Source organism: Macaca nemestrina, chromosome 1 (genome assembly GCF_043159975.1).
Source record: "Macaca nemestrina isolate mMacNem1 chromosome 1, mMacNem.hap1, whole genome shotgun sequence".
In the NCBI taxonomy this organism is placed as follows: domain Eukaryota; kingdom Metazoa; phylum Chordata; class Mammalia; order Primates; family Cercopithecidae; genus Macaca; species Macaca nemestrina.
In genome coordinates, this window is record NC_092125.1 from 24,540,060 (window position 1) to 24,552,729 (window position 12,670).

Genomic DNA, 12,670 nt, shown 5'->3' on the forward strand with positions numbered 1-12,670 from the left:
GATCCCTGACTGATACAGACACATCTCCAGGAAGGCTTTCCCAGCACCACCCACCTCCAGGTCCAAAGCACCCTATGGACACACCACTATTATATCTATTACACGGCATGTGATTGCTGGTCTCCTGTGTTAGGTTTTCAAAGCATTTTATGTGAATTATTTTGTCCTTATAACAATACTATGACTACAAGGACAATGCAAAGACTTATTTACAGATGGAGAAATAGATTCAGACAAATGATTTGATGTCAGGTTCTTTTTCCAAGCCACACAATGATATATATCAAGAACCACATCAAAATACCACCTCATGTCATCTAACTTCACTAGGGATGCTTACATGTCAGGCTGTCATGTATTAAACTGCTGGTCATATTTGCAGAGAATAACCTTATCAGTAGGGGGTAGTTTTGTATACAAGTACATCAGTAAAATGAGTTTTATTAATAAATAATGCTCTCCAGTTTGAAGAAGAAAACATATAGTTTGATTTTTCCTAAAGCTGATATACTTTAGCAGGAATTAGATTCCATATTTCAGGCTTGAAATATTACACACGATACAAAACATTAAAACCCCCAAAATTTTGTTTTATGTGTTCATGTAGTTAGGATTACAATAATTTTTTCTTGGAGAAAACAACATATTTTCAGTGGTGGTATGTTTTACCTTAACTTTAAATTACTTAGATATGTAGCCATATTTTTTTTTTTTAAAAAATCAAGAATGGCTGTTAATGTACACAACAGATACTATATATTGTATGGACTCCTATTATATCTTGGAAAATGAGAATAATGTGCTTCATAGAATTGAATTATAAGTCATTGTATATTGAAAACTCTTCAAAACCATAAAGTACAGTAGTGTTAAAACATTATATGCCCATCTGCATTTGTATAGATAAATAGATAATACAGGTAGCAAGAGATCTTGAAAGATAGACCGACACTGGAAGGGTAAACATCAAGATGTTTAAAAGGATCATCATGAATTATAGTCTTCACCATAATTTTCTATAAAATAATAATAAACATGTGCTGCTCTTATAATTAGAAAAAATTGCCAATATAAAAGCATAAAGGATAAAAGAAAGTCTAAGTATGATCACTACTATTTTCTATGAGTCAGTACAAATAGCCCAGGGCTTCCTGGATGCCCTCTGCCCAGTACTCTCCAGTCACCCCTCAGTCTAGAACTTGAACCCCTCCAAACTCTGCAGGCAGAGAAGTAGCGCTTATTTCCTCTGCTTATTTTCACTTTCTGGTGTACTATACACATTTTTCTTTTCCTGTCCTTCTATCTGTTCCCCAATAAATTTTTTTTTTGCTCTTCTTAACTATTTGCCAGAAAATATCTTCTCTCTTAGTAAAGGTAATGGGAAATTGCTTTCTTTGAAAGAATTTAGTCCAGGAGCCTCATAATTCAACATATAAAGAGATTTCTTCCTTAACTTGTTACTCTTGTATTCTAAAAGATGGTGAGTGTCTTCTTCTCTTTTAGGAAAAGGCTGACGGTGGCAGGGCAAGCATCTATAAATCTGTCACCAGCAACACTTCAAAGGAAATGTCATCCTATAGTGATTACCCTTTCCCTGCCCATCTTCCCAACTATTTGCACAATTCTAAACTGATGGAGTACTTCAAGATGTACGTCAAACACTTCCACCTTCTGAAGCACATCTGGCTTATGATAAATGAGGCAGAGGGCACTTAGCACAGGTGGAACCCTTTTGGGAAGGTGAAAAGCCAGGCCAGAGCAAAGTATAGCAAGGGCTCCATTCAGTTCGGGGGGTTGACTCGAGCATGACAGGGTTCACCTTACATACATCTTCAGTGAAATCAGCAGGAGCTTCTCTCTTCTCTTCCTTTAGGAAAAAAAAATACGGTGGATTGGCTGAAACATCAGACTGGACCCCTTTTGTAGACTCACCCCTAACTATGATGCGAACCATGGTTGGGAGCAAACCAGACTAAATAAGGCTCTACTTAAAGAGGCCTTGGTAGCAAAATCAATTCTAAAGGAACTCATTTATGAAAGCCCAGAGGAGAGTGGCTATAACCGACCTTATTCATTAAGGCCAAGAGTTCTTGGGAAGGAGGGCAAGTGGGAGGAGTGGTCATGAGTCTGAGTTTGTCTCATTCCCAGTCAAAGGTGTGCAGTGTGAAGAAGTGCTCTAACTTCTCGTGCACAAGGCAACGGGATGTTGTGGTCGAGACTAGAGGGAAGCAGAAATCCTATGTCTTTCATGGGATTGTGGTGTGTAGTGGCCTTCATAGCCATTCCGTATTACCACTCTAGGACTTTCCAGGTATGTCATACAGAATGCTAAGGCACTGCTTTTATGGGGTTCTATCATTGTTGTTATTGATATGTATTTTTAAAGTTTTCAACTCTGAAAGTCACCTTATTTTTACAATAAATATTACCTTTTCTGACTGTAAAATAATGCATGCTCTTTGAAAGTCCATTCAAATAATACATAATGTTTTAAATTGAAAATAAAAATTACTAGTATCTCATCAGCACCTGGATTACTTCAGAGCAAAGTCCTACATTTTACCACAATTGGAAGGTTGTTTTGTGGTGGTAATAGTTTGGAGTAAATAGGAAAATCAAAGCTACAGAAAATATTTTTAGATTTAGCCTTATTTCGTGTGTATGTATATGCATAGCATGACAAATATAAATAGCTATTTGCTGGTGTTACCATGCATCTTAAAATAGACTGAATGTTACTGTTCTACTATTTGGAAGCTCAAGCACCTTGAATACTAGGAATGGTGCAGGAATAATTTCCCTACACAAGATCTCTCTGTTCATCGCTAGAAATATGATACGTATTTAGTCTTCTTGAAGAGTACTGAACCTTAGACTCCTTCAAGGTTCCCAGGATGCTCTGGATTTCTCCACATCCATTGTTTCTTTCCCAGTGTATGAAAAGATGAGAAGGTCATAACTGGACAAGAGAAGTCTATTGACTAACTAGTTAATTAGAGATTTAAACATTCCTGTATTTATACATTCAATAATAATTCAAGAAATGCCTATTGAGCACCAACTTACCAGAGGCTCAGCAGACAGCAAAACAGACAAAACCTCCATCCTCAAGGAGTGTGCATGGTAGTTGATGGAGACAGACACAAATGGGATAAATATGTTGGAGAAAATAATTGTTGAAGTGAAACATTTACCAGGGAAGGAGGAGGGGTTTTAGCAATAGGGGATTGTTTTACAACATTAAATAAGGTGGTAAGGCGAGACTCAGTTAGAAAGGGGCATTTAAGTAAATACCCAAAGGAGCTGAGGAAGTGATGCAGGTCTCTGGGGAAAGCATACTGTTTTGAAGGAACAGCGTGTGCAAAGGCCTTGAGGTAGGAGTGTGCCTGACAATTCCAGTGTGGCTGGACCAGAGGAAAGAGTGGGAAGAAGATGATGACAGAGAGTGAAAGAGGACCAGATCAAGAAGGGCCTTCAAATCTTATGTTTGGACTCTGACTTTGGACTCTGAGCCTCAGGAGTGGCATGCTCCCACCACTTTGACTGCCGTGTTAAGAATAGCTGGGAGAAGATGGTAGTGGTGGAAGCTGGGAGACCAGTGTGGATGCTCTTGCACTAACCCAGGTGAGAGAAGATGGGGACATATATTGATATAGAGATGATGGGTACACGTATCGAGGTGGTAGCAATGGAGATATATAGAGATGTGCTTGGATCCCACAAGTAGTTTAATGGTAGAGATGACAGGATTTAGTGATGAATTAGAAATGGGATGTAGCAAAAAGAGAGGGGTCCAAGATAATGCCGATGTTGTTGGCCTGCATGAGAGAGAGAGATTGAGGAGGCCACAGGATGACCAGGCTCCAGAGATGCTCATTGAGAGTGGGAAAGAATGGAGTAAGATTGAAAACATTCAAAGGAGACAGCTAAATTTATTTTCTAAACACTTACTATATCACAGGAGCATAACAAGGGATCCTTATACCATTCCTATGCAATAGGTAAAATAATTACCACTTTACACATTACAAAGTTAACTACTAGGAGATTCATGCCTAGGTTTGTTTGACCTCAAAGTCACATTGACTCCAAGGGCAAAGAGTTCATTTTGGAATAAAAGAGAAACATTTTCTCCTGGGGAAAAGAAGCCAGAGGAAAGATAGATGAAAACACACTAACTTTTAGGTGTTGAGGAACTCACGTTAGAATTTTGTTGTTTTCATACAAATGAGAAGAAAGGTTATCTTCAGAGAATGAGAGGGATGACACTGGCACCAAGGAGAGGGGAAATAATGGAAGTAGCTGCAGTAAGAAAATTGATAGGGACTCTCCTATCCATGGGTAATTGAACTTGCCAAACGTGGAGTTTAGGAGCAATTAGAACCATGCCAGGAGTTCACTATGTGAGAATCAATAACTGTTTCCAAGGAAAAGCTAAAGTTTTGGAGCAAACTTTGTAGGGAAGAGGAGACTCAGCAAAGACTGAACCACCATTAGGACTGAGTAAGGCTGTGTGTGCAGTGTCACAGGAGGAGAGCAAATGAAGCCCATATGTGCAGACCCCAATATTGTTTAAAAGATGAAATGTTGCAAAATCAATCAGCTTTTGTGGCTTTGCTACATAATGTTTCTCTTTAAGTCAAAGTAAAAAACTTATTTTTTAGGAAAAAATGAGTTCTTACATCCTCTTAGCTGCAGATCTTGTGGGTGGTGATGGAATGTTTGGCCCCAGTAGGAGAACAGAGAGATAGTGCTGGTAGGAAGGGTGTACTTGCCCCAGAAGGTAAAGGAAACAGCTATACAAGGATGAAGCTTGGGTAGGGAAGACAAGACAGAGGAAACTGAGTCCAGAGCAGTAGTTGTGAATAGCATGGGTGACAGATGAGGAAAATATATTACTTAAACAAGAGCTGAGCTCCTCCTTGAAGGCTTCTCAGAATACAGATAAGTAAAAAGGAGTCAGAGGTGAGATATCTGAGTTTCTCAGAAGTCTGGGGGTCTGTTCTGGCTTGGAATTTACAGTCTAGAACAAATCTGTAGGAGGATTCATTCTGCCTGATGGTGCTGGGCTGGCAGGGTCCATGACACTGGCATCAGTAGACCAGCAAATGAGATGTGTAAACAGGACAACCTTTGAGTTCAGTAATAAGCTTTAGAGTATTCCAGTAGTTAAAATAAATGGAATAATGACCAGTGCTTTAGTAATTCTGTTCTTTCCCACAGGGATCGAGAGGTTCAAAGGCCAATATATTCACAATTGGCAATATAAGAGGCCAGAGAAATTTTGGGAGATGAAATCATTGTGATTGGCCTTGGAAATTCTGGAACTGATTTGGCCATTGAGCTCAGCCATGTAGCTGCACAGATTTGGCTACTAAAATTCTCTGCCCCTCAGAGCAACCTGCCCACTTCTCTGAGCATTGCATGAAATATGTATAGCATCTACCCCGTCACACACACAGTCTTGATTGTTAATTACCTCTTCACACCTGTTTTCTTTGTGCAACATCATAGTAACCCATTTTTAAAAATTGAGAATGGAGTAAAAATAAATACTTCAAACTTTAACACCTGCCATATTGTTTATATTTACTAAAGCATCTCGATGCTTCATTAGGTCAGCCAAGGGTTTCAAAAATCAACATACCAGAAAACCATTTTTTATATTTCTTTCTCTTCCATTGACATGACATTTGACACCATCTCCCAACTCTGAGTCCTCCATACTTAGATTCCAGGGACATAATTAACGAAGTGCTCTAGATACTACAATACTATGATTAGCTGATAGATGGCATTTACATGTCAATGTGTTAATTTCTAATCTCCTTGCATTATTTAGTTTTTCTGGAATTTAGAACCTAAGTGATTGTATGTATGAAACCCTCCTTTGAAGAAGATTCAAAGGGCTAGTGAGTGAGATCCAGAGGGAGGCCTGGGCAGATTTCTGGAGCTATAAGCAATGTTAGGTGTGTCTGTATGTGTGAGTATATGTGTGACTGTATCTTGGTCTAACTGAATTTGAAAAGAGAGGAACACTTTAGGCTAAAAAGGCAAGAGACTTCTTATCCACTTATCCTCTTGAGCCAAATAAGAGATATATGAAGAATATTTCTCAGTTCCCAAGAACTGAGAAAAGCATCTTATGAAAGGAAATACATTGTGAGGCAGTTATTTTTCATATATTTGTCTTCTCTCCCAGGTGTTTCTCAGCACAAGACAGGGTGTATGGATTTGGAGCCAGGTCTGAGATTATGGGATGCCCATGGACACTGCCCTCGTTACTCATTTTAAATCTGTCCTCAACAAATTTTACCCTGCATTCTTAATCAACAGATGGACAGAGAATAAATTAAATGCTTGATTTAACCATGAAATCTATGGTTTACAATCCCCACATAGGTATGTTTTGGGATTAAAAAAAATAATTTGGGGTCTTTGGGGTCAGCAGCTAAGACTTGGAACATAGAGGTGGTTTAGAGTCCCTGTTTACCATCTTGAAAATAAACTTCAACTATCTTAGGAGAATGTCAGTCATTGTTGCTTTTATCATGCTTCTTTGAACCATTCTACTCACTTATCTTACAGGAAAAGATCGAGTTCCAGGATTAGGGTGGCAGCTTCATCTGTCATCTGACACCATCTTCCAACTTTGACTCCTTCCATACTTAGATTCTAGGGACATGATTAACAAAGTGCTCTAGATACTATAATATTAATACTATAATTAGCTGATGGATGGGATTTATGTGTCAATTTGTTCATTTCTACTCTCCTTGAATTATTTAGCTTTTCTGGAATTTGGAACCTAAGTGGGGTATGAAAGTGGATAGGCCCACTCATTTAATTCACATACTGGCTACTTATATAATAAGGAACACACAGAAGGTACTCAGATAATAGTTATTCATTTACTACACTTAGTGTTTGGCCATTTCCTTCATGGTTCTCAGGCTTCTGAAATTCACTCCTTCTTTAGACTCTGAGACCTGCATAAGGTGGACAAGCAGTAGATGGTATACTGTGTTATAAAGCATCACCTCCATTTTCCCAAGCCAAAAGAATCAGGAATCTGGCACTATAAGGGGAGCAATAAGAGGGGAGACTTGGGGCAGGGAGAATCCTTTGAAATGCAGCAAACGCTTTCTTTGCCTTGAATAGAATTGTGGATCCAGACAGCTATCTGAATCTTTGCTTCACTATTTACTAGCTATGTGATATCACCAAATTTACTTAACTACTTACTTACACCTCATTTTTATTTTATATAAAATGGGGACAACGTTAGCACCAACTTAGAAAATTGTTTTGAGCATTAAATAGGAAAGTACATGTATAGCTTGTACTAGTACCTAATGCATAGTAAATGCTCAACAAATTTGTGTTGTTTTATATTATTAATTTTCTGACTATAGTAAAATTATACCTATGGAATTTAAGTTATGGAGGTGACTGACTGACAATATGAAGAAGTCAATGCCATCTAAAGAACTTACCTTTACTTACATTTCCCAAGCAAAACGGGTGTGCTATACCATGCAGGGCCATAGAGGAGCACCATGTTTGGTCAGGCGGAAGCCAGAGCAAGGCAGAGAAGTAGAAGGATCAATAGTAAGGATGGCAAAATATAAAGAAGAAAATTTCAAGAAGGGAATGGCCAAACGTCAAGTGTAGTAAATCAGTAAATATTATCTGAGCACCTTCTGTGTGTTCCTAATCATATCAGTAGCCAGTATGTGAGTTAAAAGAGTGAACCCATCCACTTCCATGCCCCAAAACTCAAAAAGGGAAGTTTGCTGGAAACAAATGAGGAAATATTGCTCAACTTTTATATGAAAACAGTTTTTGTCTGCATCTGAAGCATACAATTCTGTATTCTGAACACTGAATCTAAAAAACAAATACATAATGGAGCTAGAAAAATCTCAGAAAGACAATGAAAATGATGAAGGTAGACTGATGGTCTGCTGCATGAAGACACAGTAGAAATCTGCAGATATGGTGGGGTGAAGGAAAGATGGAATGTGGAGTTCACTCAATGCTGACTGCAGACTAACAGCAAATATTCCCGAGGCTGAAAAAAGTAAAATTTGGGATAAGTATAAACATGCACACTGTATGATTAATTCAAATATGGTGTCAATAGAATAAAGCTTTGCTTGAAAATATAGCTAGAGTACTAGGGAAAGAGAAGTAGTAGAAAGTGGAAGAGGTAGGCAGGGGCAGACCACATAGGGCTTTGTAAGACTACAGAATGGTGGGGATTTGGGTTTTTATTTTCAGTGAAATACAAAACCACTGGAGAACATTTTTGTATATTAAAAGGATCATTCAGGCTGCTAAGTGTAAGAGAAAATGTAAGGAGTAAAGGGTGGAAGCAGGAAGACCGCTAATGGTACTGAAATTAGATAGTGCTAGTAAATTTATTAAAATGGCATGTATATTCTCAATATAAAATAAAAACAAAAATATAGTCTGATTTTCCTGTTCCAATGCAAACACCTTGGCAACTACTTTTTAAAACTTTCCTATGAAATTATTTAAAAGAAGTTAGATGTTAATGTACTACCAGTATAAGCTTTTATACCACATTTCAAAATCTTTCCTTTGTATATAGTAAGCATTAATAAATATCATTGGCATTCTGATAAATACAGAAAGTTTCCTCAGTAAGTAATTCAGAAGAAGATTTGAGGAAAAGAAATATTTCTGTAAAACAAAAATGTAGTACTCTCATTAAACATTAAGTAGTTAATGGTAAGCAAATAGTAATTAATAATAAGCAAAAAGACTTACTATTAATTTTCCTGTACTTCAGTTGTTATTATTCAGATTCCTGAGCCATCAAATGACTATCAGTGATGATCTACCCAACCACATAATTTGTGGAAGAGTTGTGATGAAACAGAATGTGACAGAGTTCACTGAGACAACTACCATCTTTGAAGATGACTCAGAAAAGGAGATTGATGCCATCATCTTTGCCACAGGCTACACCTTGTCTTTCCCTTTCTTGAAGGATGACTCATCAATCCTGGACAACCAGTGTTCCATGTTTAAATATGTGTTCCCTCCTCGGCTGGAGAAACCAACCCTAGCTTTCATTGGCATCCTTCGGACAGTGGGAGCCACCATTTCCACTTCAGAAGTCCAGAGCTGATGGACTGTACATGTTTTCAAAGGTATGTGCTGACTTCAGGAGTATTTAGAAAAGGTTGCCATCAGGTGGTGTGATTTCAGAGACATTGCAAAGGTCTTTTGCCGTAAGACATCTCTGAAGTTAAAACCTTTACAATATCTGAAATTCTGCCACTTGAGATCTGTTACTTCAGTGTTTGATAACTACTTATTTAATCTTCATGATTCCTGTGTGAATATGAAAAATAAAAACTACTCTCTTAAGCTACTAATGATAACTTATTGGCAAATAATTCCTTAGAGCACTATGGGGATGTATGTAGCATAGAATGTGAGAGCAGTAGGGAAAAAAAAAAAAAGATCTCAACATGAAGTAGAGGTGGGAAATAACAGCTCTCTTACTTCCCAATGTTGCTAGAGTCATTCTGGAATAAGTGAAAATTAAAGGAAGCATTTTTTGCCTATCTTTCAAGTGTCCATTCAAAATATAAAGAAAACAAGCAGGTAAATTCGGCAGAATCACAGAGCCACTGGAATAACACTACAGCACAATTCAAAGAGCAAGGGCTCTATAATCAAATAAACCTGGGATTAAAAACTAGTTCTACCATGTACTGGCTGCATGATCTTGGCCTGCTACTTGACCTCAATTTCCTCATTTGTTAAAAATGGGAAGACATGTCTACTTTGCAGGATGGTAAGAATTAACAATTAAGCACCTTGACTTTAGTAGGCATTCAATAAATATTGATCAAATAAATAGAGATTAGCCATTGTTGTAATCCATTATTACTATTCTTTATTTTACCATTAATTCTAAGCTCAAGAATGAATCAGTGATGACAGATTCAAAACCTACCTTTATAAAATGATGCCAATAATATTGTAGTAATTCTGTTTATTTGTCTCTTTCTCTTTTAAAAACTTTTCCGTATTTCCTGGAACGTTCTGTGTTTTTCAAAATGTAGGATGTCACCCATTTTAGGAATGAAAGAGAATTGTTGGAAGATGACTTCCGTCCATTAAGATGGAAAACTAGTACAAAACCTTGGTGTAAAGAAAACAATCAGAAGACTTTGAATTACCATTAATAGCTACAATCCATATTTGTAAACTAAGTAGTAATAGAAATGAACAAGTGTAACTTCCTATTTATGGGAGAACCAGAGTATACACTCTTATAAGGGAACTACAAATAAACTCATCTGTGCCTTGTCAGTTGGGTGAGACTCAACCCTTTAGTCCATCCTTCTTCATGGGCTTTGAGGGCTTTGAGGTCTGCTAATCAAGATGTGAACTCATCAGGCATGTGACAAAGATGTGTGTTTGCAACTGGCAGGCATGTGCCCTGTTAAAACAATGAGTGGAGGGCATTCCAGAGCTGTCCCTGGATTCATCTTCCCCACGCCTGTGCTACCTCACTCATGATGTTCTTTACCAAACGGAGCTTCAGGGTGTCTATTTTTTCCTGAAACCACATCTTCTCAATAAAAAAGCCATGTTGAAATCCGGAATTTCTTTCCTAGGATTGAACAAACTACTTTCAGTGAGTGACATGATGGCTGACATAAGAAAGAAGAGAAAAAAAATGTTGGAAAAAGTATAAGAAACTTGTTTTTTGGTAAAAGTCAATTGAAAGAGTTTAGGTGGAGCTGTTTGCCTTACAAATATTCTTTATATTTTAATCATCATAATGTCTTGATCTATTTATCAAGATGAGATCTCAAATTATCAACTTTTAAATTTCCTCTTAACCAAGCATACTATCATGTATGGAATGTTTAGGGGTGAAATGGACACAGAATGGTCCCTCATGAAAACTTCAGAAATATGTTTAAAGTTCATGGAACGGCAGCCACAGCATACAGTTTTAAATTTATGATAGCCTTACAAATGTAAGGCATAGAAAAATGTAATATGAACTGAAAGATTGTTTTATTTTCTAGGATTCCTTTAAGGAGTTTAAGAAGTTATTTCCTTTAAGGAATTGGGAAGATAAATCAATGTGAGAAATGAGTTGGCGAATCACCATAGAATCTGATTAAAATTCTGATGTGAGTTCAGAAGCTTGTAGATTGTGCCAGACCTTCTTAATGAAAAAGTATTCTCAACCACTAGGGTTGGGATGTAATTTATTTCTATTCAACAAGTGTCTGTTGAGAATCTACAATGTGAATGTCACAGCATGTTCTCTAAGATCAAAGGGCTTACATCCTAAGAACAGTCAGTTATCCAGTAACTTTTATTTAAGAAGATTAGCCAAGAGTTGCATTTCAGTAATACATAAAATTAATGTCACACATACCTAAATAACTGTCATGTACAATTCATAGAGCATAGTTCCCACCACCGATTGACCAAGATAAGGTTGTTTCCTGAATGAAAACCAAATGCATGGCAAAAATATAGAATTTAGGACAAGGAAAAAATATCATTAGTAAGACAAAAATCTTCTGAAACACACCTATTACTATCCAAAAACCCTTCCAAGTATTTGAAGGAGAAAAATACACCTACGTGAATATTTCATTAGAAACTCCCGAAACCAGGATGGCAAAAAACAAGGAAACCAAATTTATCTCTTGCTTTTTGAAGAAGTCATCAATGACACAGTTGCTATTAAGCCACTAATAGCCATCATCTTTTCCCTATAGATGATCTCCTCACACAAGGTCTACCCAGTATTTAGAGGAAACTGCTTGGAGGGATGGAAGTTATCATGGGACACAAGGCTTCTGATTTTGTTTCTTTTTGGTCTCAGATTGCTGAAAAATCCTCATGAGGCACACAGAGTGTACTATGTAGATTACATAGATGAAACTGCCTCTGAAATTGGAGCGAAACCCAACCTCCTCTTACTCTTCTTGTGGGATCCAAAGCTGGCTATGGAAGTTTTCTTCGGACCATGCACACCTTACCAGTACTGCCTTCAGGGGCCAGGGAAGTGGGCTGGAACCCAGGAAGCCATCCTGATCCAGAGAGAGCAAATTATCAAGCCCCCGATGACTCATATCCTTACTCCTGACCAGCCTTCATTCTCTGTATTATTTTGGCTTAAAAGTATCAGTGCAGTCCTTCTTATCTTTGTCCTCATTTTCATCATTGTTAAAGGATAATCCTCCTTTGTGCATTATTACAGTATAGACCAACAATGGTACACAATAATTTAGAGCCCAGCATATGCAAGTGTTTTTCTCTCAATTCAGACTAGACTAGTGCAGTGAACTGTCTAATAATTCCAAAATTTCCCATGCATTGATATTTTGGCAAAATTGGAGATTTTGCAAACAGAGTTTTCAAGTAAAGTGGTTTGTATAAGAAATCCCAGCACTTTGGGAGGCCGAGGCGGGCGGATCACAAGGTCAGGAGATCGAGACCACAGTGAAACCCCGTCTCTACTAAAAATACAAAAAATTAGCCGGGCGCGGTGGCGGGCGCCTGTAGTCCCAGCTACTCAGGAGGCTGAGGCAGGAGAATGGCGGGAACCCGGGAGGCGGAGCTTGCAGTGAGCCGAGATCGCGCCACTGCACTC

General features: G+C 37.9%; 1 long non-coding RNA gene across 1 annotated transcript; it reads right to left on the minus strand.

Annotated features, from left to right (window-relative positions):
* Positions 1 to 6,664: 6,664 nt before the first annotated feature.
* Positions 6,665 to 12,435, minus strand: LOC105492972 (uncharacterized). The gene is made up of 3 exons (XR_011610734.1): positions 11,444 to 12,435; positions 9,998 to 10,185; positions 6,665 to 8,074 (listed from the first exon to the last, which is right to left on the minus strand). It is a non-coding gene; the product is annotated as an uncharacterized lncRNA (long non-coding RNA).
* Between the last annotated feature and the right edge of the window lie 235 nt (positions 12,436 to 12,670).